Raw genomic sequence first — 18,311 nt, 5'->3', positions numbered from 1 at the left:
ACCTTAATCAGTTACTGCATCTCCCTGGACCTTGTTTTCTTTATCTGCGAAGTAAGGGTGAAAACAATATCCACATTATGGGATTATTGTGAAGATGGAATGAGGCAAATCCATTACTCAAAAACAACTCATACTAAAGAAATGGGAAAGAATTTTCACATCTACATTTTTTCTTTTTCTTTTTAGGGCCATCTGCAGCATATGGAGTTTCCCTGGGCCAGGGGTTGAATTGGAACTGCATCTGCCTATCTACCCACAGCCACAGCAAGACTAGATCCGAGCCGAATCTATGACCTATACCACAGCTCATGGCAATGCTAGATCCTTAACTGACCGAGCGAGGCCAGGGATTGAACCTGCCTCTTCCCAGACACTGTGTCAATTCTTAACCCACTGAGCTACATCGGGAACTCCCACATCTACATTTATTTGGAAGAGATTCTGGAATGAAGGGAGCCGAATAAATGAGACTGTCCTGTGTTTCCTGAGATGGTCGGTGCCCTTGCTGAATGAAGGTTCAGTTCGGGACATCAAGCTATCCTGTAACAGAGTAGCCAGTGCCCCTGGTACAAATTCCCATTGTGGAGAGGAGATGCTAGCCACCGCCTGCGGCTGGGTAGTAAACGGCCAGCCCCTGTGCTGGGGCAGGTTCATGCAGAGTCATTCTGTGCCACGAAAACCTAAAGAAGAGGCATGTCTCTGTGTTTTCCCAGCTCTGTTTTCCAAAGAAGTGAATAGGTGTTTTCTAGCAGTGCTGATGTTTACTTGTTCTGAAGTCTTTTCTGCTCTGTTGTGGGTCTTGAACTTCACCGATCTTCAAAGGCAGCTTTGTAAAGCAGGGTTTCAATGTCACATACTCCCGGATTTGTTGCATTGCTTCAAAATATTCCCCATCATGGTGCCTGCCCAGGGGTCTGTCAAGCATCGGTGATTGTTTCTCTGACACAATCACCCTCCTGTTTCCTTAGGAGCTTTGTAGTTATTCAAGCTCTACTGTGTAAGGAGTGGGGTATGTCTCACTGAGAGCAGGCTAGAATGAAACAGCAGCTGCTGTAAATGCTGCAGAAGGTAAACTCTGGTCCCATACACCCACTATCCTGCTTCGAGCTGGACACATCGATATAGAGAAAATTCCAAGGTAAGAAAATGTCATTGTTGAGAGAAAACCAGAGAAAAATTATCACAGGATTAAGTTTATTTGCATGGGACAGAAACCCTGAAGTAACAGTACCTTAAATAAAATTGAAGTTAACTTTTCTCTGATGAAACAGAAGCCTGAAGGCAAGCAGCCCAGAGCTGGTACAGCAGGTGGTATGCTGGTCTGGCTTGTTCCAGCTTGTGAGAACCAGCTGCTAGCATCTCTTCCCAGCTCTGTTCCCTGAGTCACACTGGAAACTTAAAATTGGCCATGGTGCAGTATTTGCAACACCGAAATGGCTAACGCTACGGGTCAGGGGTTTGCCCTCCAAAAAGCCGGTTGTTGAACATTTAATGACACATCTCTGGGAATAGCTTTCTACAGAATTGGGGACCCAGGCTCTTTCTATTCTACTGCTCCCCCATCCTTGTATGTGGCTCCATTTTTATGGTCATTCATGGCCACAGTTGCTGCAAATGTTCCGACTATTGAATCATATATTCCAGGTGGCAAGAAGAAACCAAAAAACAAGGGAAAAAATATTAGGCACCAGCAGTATTTTAAGGATGTTTTTGGGAAGCAGTGCTACAACTTTTTTTTTTTTTTTTTGTCAGAACATAGGTACATGGCTGTACCTTGCTGTAAGGATACCTGGGAGATGTAGTCTTTATTTGGAGATCCATTGGTCTAGCTAAAAGGTAAGGGTCTGTTGGAGTTTCTGTTGTGGCTCAGAGGGTTAAGAACCCAACTGATATCCATGAGAATGTGGGTTTGGTCCCTGGTCTTGCTCAGTGGGTTAAAGATCTAGCATTGCCGTGAGCTGTGGCATGAGTCACAGCTGCGGCTCAGATCTGGTGCTGTCATGGTGGTGGTGTAGGCCAGCAGCTGCAGTTCTAATTCGAACCCTAGCCCAGGAATTTCCATATTCTACAGGCGCGGCCCTAAAAAGAAGAAAAGAGAGGGAGAGAGAAAACGTAGGGGTCTGTGGTAGACAGGGCTGTATGATAACCCAGTGCTCTTTACCCTTGTATAATCTCCTTCCTTTGAGAGTGGGTGAAACTTCCAAATACGATGAGACATCATTCCCGTGATTATGCTGTGCCCCAAATTAATTGGACTTTAAGATAGGGAGATTTTCTGGGTAGGCCTGACCTAAACACAAAAGTCCTTTAAATTCAGGTCTAGAGGTCAGAGATGGAGAATGCTGGAAATTAGAAGAATGCTGGAAATTAGAATGAGACATGTTCAAAGTGTCATTGCTGGCTTGAAGATGGATGTGGCCCTGTGGCAAGGAATGGAAATGAACTCAAGGACCTGGAGAGTAGACTTGGGGTTGCCAAGGGGGAGAAGGAGGGAGTGGGATGGACAGGGAGTAGGGTGTTAATAGATACTAACTATTGCATTTGGAGTGGATGAGCCATGAGGTCCTGCTGTATAGCACAGGGAACTATATCCAGTCACTTGTGATGGCACATGATGGAGGGTAATGTGAAAAAAAGAATGTATGTAAATGTATGACTGGGTCACTTTGCCGTACAGCAGAAATTGACAGAACATTGTAAACAACTATAATAAAGAAATTAAAAATAAGTAAATAAACATAAAAAAACAAAAACAAACCAAAAAACAACAACAACAAACAAAAAGAAATTAAAAAAAAACTGGCCTAAACAATAAATGAATTAGAAGATAAATGGGAAGTCCAAGGATAGGACAGACTTTGCTCAAGATTTGATCCAGTAGCTTAACTGTATCACCAAGTATGAGGTTTCCTCAATGTCCTCATGTGGTTGCCTACTTTTTTTTCTTTTTTTTTTTTCTGCTGCACCCATGGCATGCGACAATTCCCAGGCCAGGGATCAGACTTGAGTCACAGTAGTAACCCAAGCCACAGCAGTGGCAATACTGGATCCTTAACTTGCTGAGCCACCAGGGAACTCCTGAGGTTGTTTAATTTTTTTCTTTGGCCGTGCCCACATCATGCAGAAGTTCCTGGGCCAGGGATCAAACCTGAGTCACAGCATTGATGACAATGAGTCCTTAACTGCTAGGCCACCAGGGAACTCCTACTTTTGTAGTTTCAAGGTGGTATCTCCAGTGGGAAAAGATCATCTTCTGTCATAGCATTTCCTGTATTAGTTCTGAGATTCACTCTGATTGGACTGTCTTAGGTAACACTGAAGTGACATTGTGTTTAGAGGAAATAATACATATGGAATGAGCTGATTGCTTGAGCAAAATTCATTGCTCTCCCCATGGGGCCAGAGCTAAAATTAGCCTTCCCAGATCTCCACATGAGGGAGAGAATATACATATGTATCTTGTGTGTGTGTGTGTGTGTGTGTGTGTGTGTGTGTGTGTGTGCAGCTGTGGGACTGGATCAGGAAGAAGCTGTTGGGAAGAGGAAAAGGAACTAGAAAGTGGATGATAACTACAAATGTTCACTTCCCTACACCAGTGAAAAGTTTAAAGTAGTTAAGGAAGGGAGATATTATTTGGAGATGGTAAAATTATTTTTAGTTTTCCAAAGGTAGTGGTATGTATAATTGATTGAGGTGTAGGGAAGTGAAGACAAGAAAAGCAATTAGTAGGCAATTGTGGTAAAATACACAAGAAGTTCTGAAGTCCTGAAACAGGCTGGATCTAGATGATCTCCTTTTTTGTTTTTTTTTTTTGCTTTTTAGGGCTGTGCCTGCAGCATATGGAAATTTCCAGGCTAGGGGTCAAATTGGAGCTGCAGCTGCCAGCCTATACCACAGCCACAGCAATGCCAGATCCAAGCCGTGTCTGTGACCTACAACACAGCTCATGGCAACGCCAAATTCTTAACCCACTGAGTGGGGCCAGGAATCAAACCAGCATCCTCATGGATACTAGTCAGGTTTGTAACACACTGAGCCACAAATGGGAGCTCCCCTTTCTCCTTTTAAGTTGTAAATGTGTGCATGATAACAGTAACAGTGCAGGGCCATGAGGGAGAGGCCACGATAATCATAGAGATGTAGCTCTTAGGGCTGGCAATACCTCTCTATAGCTGGACTTCTAGTCATACCAGAATATTTCATTTTCATTTGTTTAGGCCAATGTACCATGTTTTGTGTTACTTGCAGCCCAGAGCATTCCTAACTAATACAATTGGCCGTGATTTTTCTGCCCTCAGCCCTGAGTAATCATGTTTCTGAGTAAAGCATACAATTTTGAAGCTATATGCAAAGGCTGGGATCTCTGTTCTCTGCCTGAGCATTTTTGCATGGGATGTTGGCCTAGGTCATAGTTGATTGGACCTGGAGTGCACTCTTGACCAGGCCAATCAGCTTCTCATTAGCCTTTAAACTGAGAGACCCAAGAAAAAGATGTTGGGAGCCAAGTCACATTAATTCTAGAGCTTTGAAATAGAGGTTTGTGGACTTTTGCAGCTGAGATCCTCGAGCTAAGAAGTTCCAGGCCTTTCTGAGGGCTGGCTGTCCAGTTTTTACTGGATGCCATGAAAGACAGCAGTATCCCCAGACTCAATTCTTTAAAAAAAATTTTTTTTAATGATTTTTATTTTCTCCCTTGTAGATGGTTTATAGTATTCTGTCAATTTTACACTGCACAGCAAAGTGACCCAGTTGCATATACACATACATTCTTTTTCTTAATTATTTTTTGTTTGAGCAAGATAGACTCTGATACTTATAAGGAATATCAACTAGAACAGGGCATATGCAGCCCTTAGCAGTCTGACTTCTGTCATTTTCTTGAGCCACATTTCCCGTGCTCATCCTCAGTTCTACCATTATCTTCTCAGCAAAGTCTTCCTTGAACCCAACAGGGCAAGACAAGTGGTGTCCCATCACTACGTCTAACATCAAATACTCTTACCTGACTTGGAAGGTAGACTTGGAAGCTGTCTTCTTCATTTTGTATTTCCAGAGTCTAGCAAATTGGCACTCAATAAGTACTCTGTAAATACTTTTGAATAAAGACAGCGATGGGAGTTTCTGGCTAAAGCAACACCATAAACATAAGCACAAGAGAATGGAAAGACACTGGGTTCTATGCTGCTGGAGTGGCTGCAGGGACCATGACTTTTTCAGCCTGACACAGTGTTTGGCACATAGGAGATATTTAGTAAAAGTCTGATGACCTGAACTGCACTGGGCCTTGTTTTTCAGAGAATACTGAGTGTCCCTAGGGGCTGGGCATAAGAGCTGCTTGTATGTATGATAGTGAGTTGGGGGGCGGTGAGGTGGAAAGGAAACAAAAGAAGTACACTAGGGCCATACTGTGGAAAATTTTGCACCCAAGGCTAGGGTTCTTGACATATTGTATATGCAACAAAGAAATGTAAAAGTAGGAGTTCCCATCATGGCTCAGTGGAAATGAACCTGACTAGTATCCCTGAGGACACAGGTTTGATCCCTGGACTTGTTCAGTGGGTTAAGGATCCAGTGCTGCTGTGAGCTGTGGGGTAGGCTGCAGATGTGGCTTGGATCTGGTGTTGCCGTGGCTGTGGTATAGGCGGGCAGCTGCAGCTCTGATTTGGCCCCTAGCCTGGGAACCTCCATATGCCAGAGGTGCGGCCCTGAAAAAAGAAAAAAAAGAAATATAAAAATATTTTATGCACATATGTGATTGGAGTGAGGGGTAGGCAGACTAACTTGTAAGCTTCTCAATAGTTCAGAAAAGAAATAACACATGGCTGAACGAGGGTGGGATCAGTAGGAATAGAAAAGAGCACCAGCTCTCAAGAGCTAATTGTTAAATTTTCAGAAATTTTGTGAGCCAGATGTTAAACTTTTGGTAGTTTTATTTTATTTTATTTTTGTCTTTTTAGGGCCCCACCCATAGCATATGGAGTTCCCCAGGCTAGGAGTACAATCAGAGCTGTAGTTACCAGCTTATGCCATAGGTATATCAACGCTGGATCCAAGCTGCTTCTTTGACCTACACCACAGCTCACAGCAACGCCGGATCCTTAACCCGCTGAACAAGGCTAGGGTTCAAACCTGCAACCTCATGGTTCCTAGTCGGATTCTTTTCTGCTGCACCACAATGGGAACTCCAAACTTTCGGTAGTTTTAAACTATGATGTGGGAATATTTACACCACAGAAATTAGTAAACACTACGAATTAAAGCTTTAAAAAAAATCTCATTTGAGGGGATGTCATTTTACCAGCACACCACTGAGAAAGATTTCAGAGAGACATCTGGACAGGGCTTGATTGATTAGGGTGGGAGTAGGGTTCAAAAATTGTTAAAGATATTTCTGATGTTTCTTATCTGTGGTGGTAACTCTGGGTGACTGGGAGGGTAAGGATGTTGTTATTACAGTAGTGTAAACATCAGTGGGAGACTTAGTTTTGCGGAAAAGATGATGAATGTGATTTGCTACATGAGTTGGGAGTATAATACAACATGGATGTGTCTCATCCAGAATCAAAATGTATGTCTGTGTTAGATGCTCAGATTTATTAGAGCTGGTGTGTAGATTTGGAATCAGCAGAACAGAGACGATGATTGAAGCTTTATGAGTGGATGCATTTTCTAAAGATGAGGATTAGAATGGGAGGATAGGGCAACAGAGGGAATATTTGGAATACCTACATTCAAGAAGCCGGCAGGATGGATTTCCCGTCGTGGCTCAGTGGAAATGAATCTGACTTGTATCCATGAGGACCCAGGTTCAATCCCTGGCCTCACTCAGTGAGTTAAGGATCTGTTGTTGCCATGAGCTGTGGTGTAGACTGCAGACATGGCTCAGATCTGACATTGCTGTGGCTGTGGTGTAGGCTGACAGATACAGCTCCCTTTCGACCCCTAGCCCGGGAACCTCCAGGTGCTGCAGGTGTGGCCCTAAAAAAAGACAAACAAACAAAAAAAGAAGCAGGGAGGAGAGGAGGGCACTGAAGGAGCATCTGAGAAGTAAAGAGCCTTTGTCCATAGAATGGAAAGAGCAATAAACAGTTATTATTTTATAGTTTCTGTGGGTCAAGGATTTGGGAATGGTTAACCAAGATGTTACTGGCTTAAGCTTTCTTTAAAGAGTATATCAAGGTGTTGACTGGGGCTACAGGCATCTAAAGGCTTGATCTGTTTCCAGCTTGTGGACACATCTGGCAGGCTGGTGCTGGCTGTTGGGTGGAGGCCTCAGTTGTCTTCCATGTGAGCCTCTTAATGGACTGCTCGAGTGTCCTTGTAACATGGCTCTCCCCTGAGTGTGTGATCCAGGAGAGCATGGTAGAAGCTGCAATGCTCTTTACAACGTGATCTCAGAGGTTCCATACACTCAAATCCCTAATATCATATCTGTTACACATGTTAGTCCGTTGGTATGGAAAGAGCCTTCTCGAGAACATGAACTGCAGGAATCAAGGAATATTAAAGGGTCCATCTTGGAGACTGGTGACTACAAATATGAGATTATAATGAATGGAATTTCATATCAGGAAACGGGGAAAGTCACTCTAAGACATTCATTAGCCCCGGGCTATGGAAAATCAGTTGAAATTAATGGGCTGTCACCTGGTTTTAGATATCCTGAAATTTTATTGTAAAATGATGGGAGATGCCTCACCAGGGGAACTAAGTATTCTGCTTCTCTTTTGTAGTGAATCATACCCACTATTTGTTTTTGTCTTTCTATCAGTGCTGTGATCTCCCAGAAGAAGAAGGACAGACAGTAGCAGTCATTCTTCAGATGGAGGCAGAGAGCGTCAGAAAGACCCAGGGAGCAGGGTTATCTTGAAAAAGTACCACTTATAAAGTTGGGTCTTTTTTTTTTTTTTTTTTTTGTGTCTTTTTGCCTTTTTCTAGGGCCACACTCGAGGCATATGGAGGTTCCCAGGCTAGGGGTCCAATCGGAGCTACAGTTGTCGGCCTACGCCAGAGCCACAGCAACACAGGATCTGAGCCGCGTCTGCAAACTACACCACAGCCACAGCAACACCAGATCCTCAACCCAGGGATAAAGAGAGAGGCCAGGGATAAAACCTGCAACCCTATGGTTCCCAGTCGGATTCATTAACCACTGAGCCACTACGGGAACTCCATAAAGTTGGGTCTTATACACATCCTTATCTTCTTTTCTTTTTGTCTTTTTATGGCTGCATCTGTGGCATATGAATGTTCCCTGGCCAGGGGTCAAATTGGAGCTGCAGCTGTGACCTACACTGCAGCTGAGGCAATGCTGGATCCTTAACTCCCTGAGCAAGGGCAGGGATTGAACCCAGATCCTCACAGAGACCACATCAGGTCCTTAACCTGCTGATCCGCAATGGGAACTCTGATGCATCCTAATTTTCAAGCCCTCATTCTAGTGTTTCCATTTGCTTGGTCTTTTTCTCTTCTTTTGGATCTTAGGTTCCAAGGAAATGGTCTACACCAGTCGTCTCAACCACTCGCTGAGGGTAGACTCAACACTTGCTTTTTATTGTATTTTATAATGTTCTCTCTTCCAGTTTGACATGTAGTTTATACATAATACAGTCTCCCTGTACACACTTCATTACAAATCAGCATGATGCCCTGGTGGTAAGACAAAGAAGGAATAAAAGGAAAATAACTGATAAATGAATAATATGATTACCAATATGCATGTTTGGGCACATGTATTCTAAAAGAGACAATGAAGTAGACGGATATTTGCACCTACAAGGAATCACTCTATTCGGGATAGCTTCACATGCTGGCTGATAAAGGTGTGTTGTATCACTGACTCAAATACCTGCCGCAGCCTTACCGTTGGTGAAGAGGATTTGAGTGCAAGCAAAGGTTTTGAGTGCAAAAAAGACAAGCATCTCTTGACTCACACAGTATTGATACTTCTGGAAAATTCATCATATGTTTTATTTATTTATTTATTTATTTATTTATTTATTATTTATTTATTTCTTGTCTTTGTTTAAGGCCGTACCCATGACATATGGAGGTTCCCAGGCTAGGGGGCTCATCGGAGCTGTAGCAGCTGGCCTACGCCAGAGCCACAGCAACATGAGATCTGAGTCATGTCTGCGACCTACACTACAGGTCACAGCTACGCTGGATCTTTAACCCACTGAGCAAGGCCAGGGATCAGACCCACGACCTCATGGTTCCTAGTCGGATTCATTTCCATTGCGCCACGACAGGAACTCCTTTCTATTTTTTATTTTATTTTATTTTATTTTTATTTTTTAGGCAAATTCATCATATAGTCATATGCAAAAAATAGTTTTTTTATGTTCTGTCAATTTCTCCTCTACAGCAAAGTGATCCGGATATATACATATATACATATACATATATATACACACACACACATTCTTTTTCTCATATTATCTTCTATCATGTTCTATCACAAGTGATTGGATATAGCTCTTCGTGTTGTACAGCAGGACCTCATTGCAGATGCAAAAAATAGTTGATTCCTGTATATAAAATGGACTTATGTTCTAAGGAAGAAAATTAGAAACAGAAATTTTTACCTATGAATGTCTTTGGGCCACACAAAAGTTATATGGGATGCTGGATAATTCTCTGTAGAGGACTGACTGTTCTATTTATTGAAGAATATGTAATATTGGAAATACTGTGCACTGAGTTTAGGAAATAAAACAACCAAGTCACCAGGCCAGTTTCCAAATGCCCTACAAAGGGCAGTTCTAACTCCGGTGAGAGCTCCGGTTCTACTCAGTGCTCAGTGGTTTTGGGGTAAAAAGGCAGTGAAATGGAGATCAGCGGCACTAACCACGATGTATAAGCACCTCCCAGTTTCTGGGGAACTTGGTGCAGAAGGATCTGCATGTCAGCTCGCCAAGAAAGACAGAGGAAGGACTGTAGATTGGAAGGTTGTTTGAGCCTTCAAAAGTTGAGTTTTTGGTAGCGAACTTGAGGACTTGAGTTGAAAAATTTCTTTTAAAAAAGCAAAACACTAGTTTTAAATTTTATTACTACTACTAACAAATTCTATTATTATTATTCATTATAATGCAAGCTTATTGTTTAATATTCAACCACACACATTAACAAAGTCAAGAAGCCAGTGGTATTTATAACATACGTCTCTTCTCCATGTATGGAGCAGGGAGGGAGATGAGGAGATGCTGGTCAAAGAGTTCAGTTACAAAATAAATTTCTTCTTCTTCCTTGAACAAGATTAGAGATTATGAAAAACAGATATTTAATTCCTGTCATTAACTTTCTTATACATGATTAAAAATTTCAAGACAGAGCATCAAACAGAAATTCCAGAGAGATATTCCCTCGATAAGATATTTGAGCCCCCCGGGCTACTATTCTTAACCTGAGGAGGGGCTGGAAATAGCTGCACATGCCTTTGGATTTACCCCCTTCTCTTTCACCCTCTAATTCCCCATGATCCCTTTTTATCTCTTAAAGTTTAAAATCTGTCTGGCTAATTTAACTTAGCGTGATGTCCTCAGGATTCATCCATATTATTGAAATGACAGGATTTCCTTCTTTCCCATGACTGAATAATATTCCACTGAGTATCTATCTATCTATCTATTATTTATTATCTATTATCTATCTCAATATATATACCTATCTATGTAACTATCATATTATCTATGTATCTATGTATCTATTATCTATCATTGAAATCTATCCATCTATATAACTATCTGTCATCTATCTACATCTATCTATGTATGTGTCTATCAATCCATCTATATAACTGTCTATCATTTATCTCAATCTATATCTATTTATCTAGCCACACCACATACTCCTTTATCTATTCATTTTTTGACAGATACACAGGTTGTTTCCATATCTTGGCTCCTGTTTATGTGTGGAATTTTTTTTTTAATTTGAATTCATAGAAATGGACTGGAGTGGTTGTTACCAGGGCCACAGGGTTGAGGAGGAAGGTGGAGGGGGAAGGGAGATGAGGAGATGCTGGTCAAAGAGTTCAGTTATAAGATAAATAATCTCTGGGAGCTAATATACAGCATGGTGAGGGTAGTAAATATTACTTGGTTGTGTGCTTGAATTTTGCTGAGTAAACCTTAAACACTTTTAACACACACACACACACACACACACAGCTATGTGTAGCTATGGGTATATTAATTAGTTTGATTGTGGTAAGCATTTCCCAAAATATATAGATACGTCCAATCATCACGTTGTACACTTTAAACAGTTTTGTCTGTTATACTTCAATAAAACTGAAAAAGAAAACAAACTGAAAAAAAAACCCCAAACTTGTCAGCCTCAATTTTGCAGCAGCCGTGGAATGGGGGCAGCAGGACATGGGGTGGCAGCAGCTGTAATCTCTTGCAAATCGCCCCCTTCCCCAAGTCTTAATTTCACAAACACCTCGTTCCACAGCTGCTAGAAACACCCATTGCTTCTTGGCATCCAAAGAATGTATTTTCATGCTCCTCAGTCATAATGAACTCTCTCAAATATTAAAGCAGTTTAGTATTTCTGAGGTTGCTGATGAGACAGAGCAATGTCCACCCTCACGTTCCACATTTTTAGATTAAAGCAGGGGACACACGTGGGGGACCTTCATGGAGCAATGCCATTCATGATACATGATGAATTATGATTGGCTCCTGCTTCATGTAATTATGAATGATCTGAAAAAAGGAGCCAATTGAATAATTTTGAATAGACATCCTTGAAAAGAGATCAACTCCTAGCATGTAATGCTTGCTCCATAGGATCAAATATTTGAGGAAAATACTTACATTGTTTTCTGCTATTAATGTTAAGCTTTCAGCATCGGGACAAGGGAGGTTTGCTTAACTCTCAAGGCAGAAAAAAAAAAATGGCCTTACCTCCACTACTTACTACTCTGTAGACAGGTATGATTATTTTTTTGGTTCTGCAAATTGAGATTGCCTGAGGTTCTGCTTTTCCAACAAACTCCAAGTAAAATGCAGATGCTGCTGATCAGAGAACCATGTTCTTGGGTAGAAAAGTGTACTGGAAGAATGACAGATGGGGCCAAGAAGGATGATTACCTTTGCAGGATCCACAGACCACCTGGGAAAGTAAGCTACAGGAAGAGATGAGAAGAGGTGTGTAGTGTGTATGTGAATATATAAGATTTATCTGAACATAAAAACTCTGTTTATTTCTGCTTAAAAATGACCTGCTATATAGCACAGAGAACTATATCCAGTCTCTTTGGATAGACCATAATGGAAGGTTATATAAGAAAGGGAAAAAAAATACGTGTGTGTGTGTGTGTGTACTATACATATACATAAATATGACTGGATCACTTTGCTGTATAGCCGAAATTGGCACATTTGAAAAATTTATTTATTTATTTAGCTTTGTAGGGCCACACCTGAGGCATATGGAGATTCCCAGGCTAGGGGTCAAATTGGAGCTACAGCTGCTGGCCTACACCACAGCCATAGCAATGCCAGATCTGAGCCGTGTCTGCGACCTACACAACAGCTCATGGCACGCCGGATCCCTAACCCACTGAGCAAGGCCAGGAACTGAACTAGCAACCTTATGATTCCTAGTCAGATTCATTTCTGGTGGGCCACAGCGGGAACTCCAGAAATTGGCACATTTTAAATCAACTATATTTAATGAAAATTTTCAACTAAAAAAAATGGCATCATTCAATAGGCATTTGGCAAAATTTAAAAAAATTTTTATTTATTTATTTATTTTTTTGGCTGCCCCACGGCACATGGAGCTCCTGGGCCAGGGATCAGATCAGATCCAAGCCGCAATTGTGACCTACGTGGCTGCTGAGGCAATGCCAGATCCTTTAACCCACTGTACCACGCTGGGGATTGAACCTTCATCCTGGGGCTGCAGAAACACCACCAATACTGTTGTGCCACAGCGGGAATTTCTATTTTTAATTTTTTTTTTTTTGGCTGTACATGCAGCACGTGGAAGTTCCAGGGCCAGGGATCAAACCCCACAGTTGTGACCTACACCACAGCTGTGGCAACGCCGGATTCTTGACCCACTGTGCCACAAAGGAACTTCCCAAAAACATTTTAAAAGGAGACTTGGAGTTTTTTAGGAGTGTTTCATAGATAATCTTTAATATTTGATGTGTCATAGCTTAAAATGAGTTAAAATATATAAAATGCTTATGTAGTGACTGGCATATTTTATGCACAATATAAGCATTAATTGATATATTTATTATTATCATTATTATAGTTTTTTTTTTTTTTTTGGCTACACCTGCGGCATGTAAGTTCCCAGGCCAAGGACTGAACCTGCGCCTCTGTTGTGGCCTCTGCCATAGCTAGGCAGTACAGGATCCTTAACCCACTGCGCCACAAGGGAACTTCCTCAGTATTGTAGTTTTATGTTGATTCTAGAATTCAAATTTCTAGGAATTTGAATGGAAATGAGTTTCTTGGAGAAATAAATCATTCCTGATTATAAAGGGGAAAGTTACCAAGAAATGGAAAATATCAAAGAGCCACCTACATCTTCCTCAAAGTCTTCTGACACATGAAACTACGCAAGACTGAGGAGGGGCTGGGAAGTAAGACCTTACAAGGAGTTTTTATGATGTGGATTTCCCTGCACCCTGAGAGGGTGGCATAGCTTCTACCTTCTGTCACATCTGCAGTCTGAGACTCTCCTGACAACTGACTCCACATATGGAAAAATAAAAGGTGAAGATTTCTTCTTAAAAATAGAGCAATCCCAAAATTAGATTCAGCAGTGATTGAATTTTAGTGACAAATGCACCAAATTATAGCAATTTGAAGAAGTTTTCTCTTTGTCCCAAATCAGAATAGTTACTTCTTAACACTTATTTCAGAAAGAGGTTGTTTTTTTTACAAAATAGCATATTTAAGTAGGATTTAGTATTATAAGTGAGTTTTTTTTTATATCACGTTTTTGTTGTTCTCTCACCCCTTTTATTTCTGAAGTATCCATTGAGAGTTCTCCTTTTTCATTTTTTATTTTTTTTTTATTTGGGTTCTCTCTCTCTTCTTGGTGAGTCTGGCCAGAGGTGTGTCAATTTTGTTTATCGCTCTTCCCTTTTAAGAGATAAAGTCTTATTTTTCAGTGGAGTTCATAGTCTTTCATTAAAGCTGGTATAAACTGACTTTATAAATTTAAATGTTCATCAGGTCCTGGGGAAATTTTACTAGTCAGTCAGCCAAACCATGACTAAGTATACAAAGTACTACCATCCACCTAGTGGTAAAATCTGAATTGCAAGCCTTGTGCTTAGGTTGAGAGGCTTCAAATTGCTTTTGAGGGGTTACCCAGACAAACCCCAGCTTTTGTAACTACAGGGGCCACGGGGTCTGCTGTGGCCTGGTTGTTCCTAGAAATGGTTCAGTGGACCCCCTAAAACGTGGGCGACTCCTGCACTGCCTTTGAGGCTGAAGCTAATACCTGCTGGAAAAGTTTGCTACTTATTTCCTTCTTAAGAATTTACTTGTATGTGTTAGACCGACCTCTTGGTACATAAAAGAAAAATAGATAATACTCTAACTATGATAACCATACTGAAAATTGGGTGGTACTTGCCCAAGTTTGTGAATAGAATGGAAGGAATGAAAAACATATGTAAAAGCTCTATTACTGCTGATAGAGCTTATCAAAATGGACGTGACAAAGATCATAGTCAAAATTAGGAGTAAGGAGCTTGCGGAATGTTTTACATCATTTTAATTGTTACTTGTTGCTTCTTATTGTGAGGCAGTGTAATATAATAGAAAGAGCACTGATAAGGCACAAACTTGGTGGGGGGGGGGTTGGCAAGCTCTCTGAGCCTCAGTTTCTCCATCTTTAAAATGGGATAATGATATGGACTATGCACTGTTATGAGATTAAATAATATCTTAGAGTCTGGTTTAGGGAGCGGTAGCAAAGGCTGTAAGTTTTTCCTTGGTTTTTGGATGTTTGCAAGGAGTTCAGCACCTCCAGGGACACAGTCCCCCGGACACCACCTGGGCTCATGAGCTCAGCATTGAGTCAGAGGAAAGGAGGTCGCTTTCTGATTCATGGTTCCACTTCCTGAGGTCCCTTAGTCATCTGAACTGGTCCAGACGAGGTTGCCCCTACTGAGAAATGTTCATCCCCTGTTTTGAGTCAAAGGACGTTATTTACTGATAGTCTTGGTGAGATGGAAATGGTGTTTGTGTATTGGTGCCTGATGTGGCCAAGGTAACACATATGTTCTTCCAAAGCTGGCTTTTATTTCTTCGGAGAAAGTTATGAATAGCCGCAGAGAACTGGAAACTGTCTTCCAGCTCAGAGGCACAGCGGAAGTAGGCGCTAGGTGGAGCAGAGGCTGACTAACTTACAGAGTAACCTCTGGGGAGGTGCTCCAGAACCTTCGGGCTGGCCACCTGTACAGCGGAAGCCATGATCCTGTGGTTGTTGCCCTATTGCTATTGTGGATTGACTTCCAGAGGTGTTTCCAAGCCCGTTGATTAAATATTAGCGTTTCCCTCAGAATGATTGCCACATCGATGACTGTCAGCGCTCTGTGCTTGTGGTGGTGAGTAATTTGAAGTATGTGAGTTTTGAGTTATTGATTGGAATGAAAAAAATGTACATCCATAAGGGTCAGAACTGAAAGTGTCTCTGTTTTTTTTTTTTTTTTTTTTTTTTTTTTTAAATGGTAGGAGTTCTCGTCGTGGCTCAGTGGAAACGAATCTGATTAGCATCCATGAGGACACAGGTTTGATCCTTGGCCTTGCTCAGTGGGTTAAGGATCCGGTGTTATCGTGAGCTGTGGTGTAAGTTGCAGACGTGGCTCGGATCTGACATTGCTGTGGCTGTGTGTAGGCCAGAGGCTACAGCTCCAATTCGACCCCTAGCCTGGGAACCTCCATGTGCCGAGGGGTGTGGCCCTAACAAGGGAAAAAAATATGGTACCCAACACTGTTCCTGTCCTTATTAAAGTGATCCATGCTCAAGACAGAATCTTTGAAATGTGGGAGTTCCTGTCGTGGTTCAGTGGTTAACGAATCTGACTAGGAACCATGAGGTTGCGGGTTTGATCCCTGGCCTCGCTCAGTGGGTTAAGGATCTGGTGTTGCTGTGAGCTGTGGTGTGGGTCACAGACACAGCTCGGATCCTGCGTTGCTGTGCCTCTGGTGTAGGCCAGCGGCTACAGCTCCGATTGGACCTCTAGCCTGGGAACCTCCATATGCCGCAGGTGTGGCCCTAGAAAAGGCAAAAAAAAAAAAAAAAAAAAAAAAAAAAAAAAGAATCTTTGAAATGTGTAGAGCAGAATGAAAACAGCTGCCCCCAATTTGACCATACACACTAGTGCTCCCAGGACAGCCCCAGTCCAATTAGCACCTCCTTTCACTCTCAAAAGTGTTGCTTTGGGACAATAGCTCATGTGGTCCCTCCACCCCACTGCTCCTCCCAGAGTCAGTACTGTGCACACACTGGTCAGTGTCTAAAGATTCCATTTCCTCTTTTTCTTTTTCGGCCATGCCCGTGGCATGTTCCCAGGACAGGGACCAAACCTGTACCGCAGCAGCTACCCGAGATACTGCAGTGACAATGTCAGATCCTTAACCCTTTGTCCACAAGAGAACTCCTATCGATTCCTTTTTCCAACAGTTGGGTCATAGCAGAGTGATGAAGAGCCTGTGCACTGGGGAGAAAGATAAATTACCCTGGAGTTCCCGGGTCACTTACAGCTCTGTGAGTTTAAGCAAATACTTTTTTCTTTTTTGGCTATGCCCACCCCATGTTGACGTTCCTGGGCCAGGGATCAAACCTGCACCACAGCAGCAACCCAAGCCACTGCGGTGACAAATGCTGGCTCCTTAACCTGCTGTGCCACAGGAGAACTCTGCAAATGCGCGTGTGTGTGTGTTTTTAATGAAATTATTTTCTTATCCCTTAAAATGCACTGAATAACAAAAATGGTAAATAATTTCTAGCAGTGTAAAAGAGCATAAGATTCCTTTTGCCGCACCTCCCCCCTGCTCCCCAGAGGTAGTCCTCTTCCGTCGGAGGGGTTGCTTTACCTCCTTGCACCGCAGTCTCGCATCTGTACAACGGGCATGAGAAGTTCATCTCATCTCACATACACTCATCTCTACGGACCTGATGGGCCCAGCCCAGGTCTTGATGCCAAGTAAATGCTAACAAAGGGTGATTCACATGATGATTCGTGGCATGCTCTTTTGTAGGCTGCTTTGTTCACTTAGCAAGTATACAGAATGGTTTCTTAACCTCCTTTGTAATAAACAAAAATCCCCCAGTAAATATGGAAATGTGAATTTTCTGAGGGGCCTCTATTCAAATGTTGTTCTAAAGCAAATATTACCAGGCTCACTAAGCATAGACATGGAACCATAAGCCCTCTGCTAGAAACTGATCCAGGTGGGGTTTGGGGCAGTCTGGGCGTGTGGGAGGCAGTGGGGTGAAACATTTACCCTGCTGTTTGTGGTGTACCTGTTCAGTCATAAACAGAGAGCTTTAGTTTCCATCTGGCTTCTCTCACTGGCACTCAACTCGCATGAAAAAAAGAAAGCGAGAAAGAGAGCAATGAAAGAGAAAGACAGCTAAATGGCTGCCTGGAGAGAATCAAAAGCAAATTTGGTCCCACGATCCCGATCCCAGGTTCTAATGTGGTCGGAAGGAGGCGGGAGGTGGAGGTTTCTGGAAGAAAAGAAGCCAAGGAGATGTGTTTTGACATGCAGAAGATTAGTTCTTGTCACTCTCAGTGAAGGGGCCTCCTCGCTCTGCAGTCAAAACATCCCGCTGAAACTGGGGGTTGCTGACAAGACTGTCCTCCTTTTCCTGTTGCTTTATTTAGTGACAGCCAGCTACAGCATGTTTTGTCACAGGCAGGCGCTAGGGAGATGCCTCAGTTATCCTCAATAGGATGGAAACTTTGGTTAACAGAATTGACTCTTTTTAGGCTCTTCCAGCCCCCTGTCTCTCCTCTCCCGGGCTCCACCCTGACTGTCTGTCACACTGGGTTTCAAAACCCTTTCCCAGGAGGGTGGGGATCCAGAGTCTGTGCTGCGGTAATGAAAAGGCCCAGCCCCTGCTTTCACCCACGCCTGTGTCTTCCTGAGCCCTTTTAAGTGGATTAAAATCCGGTCCCCCACTTCCCCCCAGGTGGGGAGTCTGGAGAATAATAAACACTAGCATTTTTTTTTTTCCCAATTATAGGACTGTTCTGGCACCAAATGTATATTAATAGGAGTTTATACACAAGACACGGGTAACGGCACACTGGTAAAAGC

The 18,311-nt window shown here is 42.4% G+C and overlaps 1 non-coding gene across 1 annotated transcript; it reads right to left on the bottom strand.

The window, feature by feature from the left end:
- Positions 1–17,648: 17,648 nt before the first annotated feature.
- Positions 17,649–17,744, bottom strand: MIR9852 (microRNA mir-9852). Its single transcript, NR_128546.1, has one exon. It is a non-coding gene; the product is annotated as a microRNA mir-9852 (primary transcript).
- Between the last annotated feature and the right edge of the window lie 567 nt (positions 17,745–18,311).

This window comes from Sus scrofa, chromosome 5 (genome assembly GCF_054392235.1).
Source record: "Sus scrofa isolate SSC_HxYL_T2T_F1_AM1 chromosome 5, Sscrofa_HxYL_maternal_Yorkshire_Landrace_v2.0, whole genome shotgun sequence".
NCBI lineage: Eukaryota > Metazoa > Chordata > Mammalia > Artiodactyla > Suidae > Sus > Sus scrofa.
The sequence above is the reverse complement of the archived record's forward strand: the minus strand, read 5'-3'. Positions and strand labels throughout refer to the sequence as shown.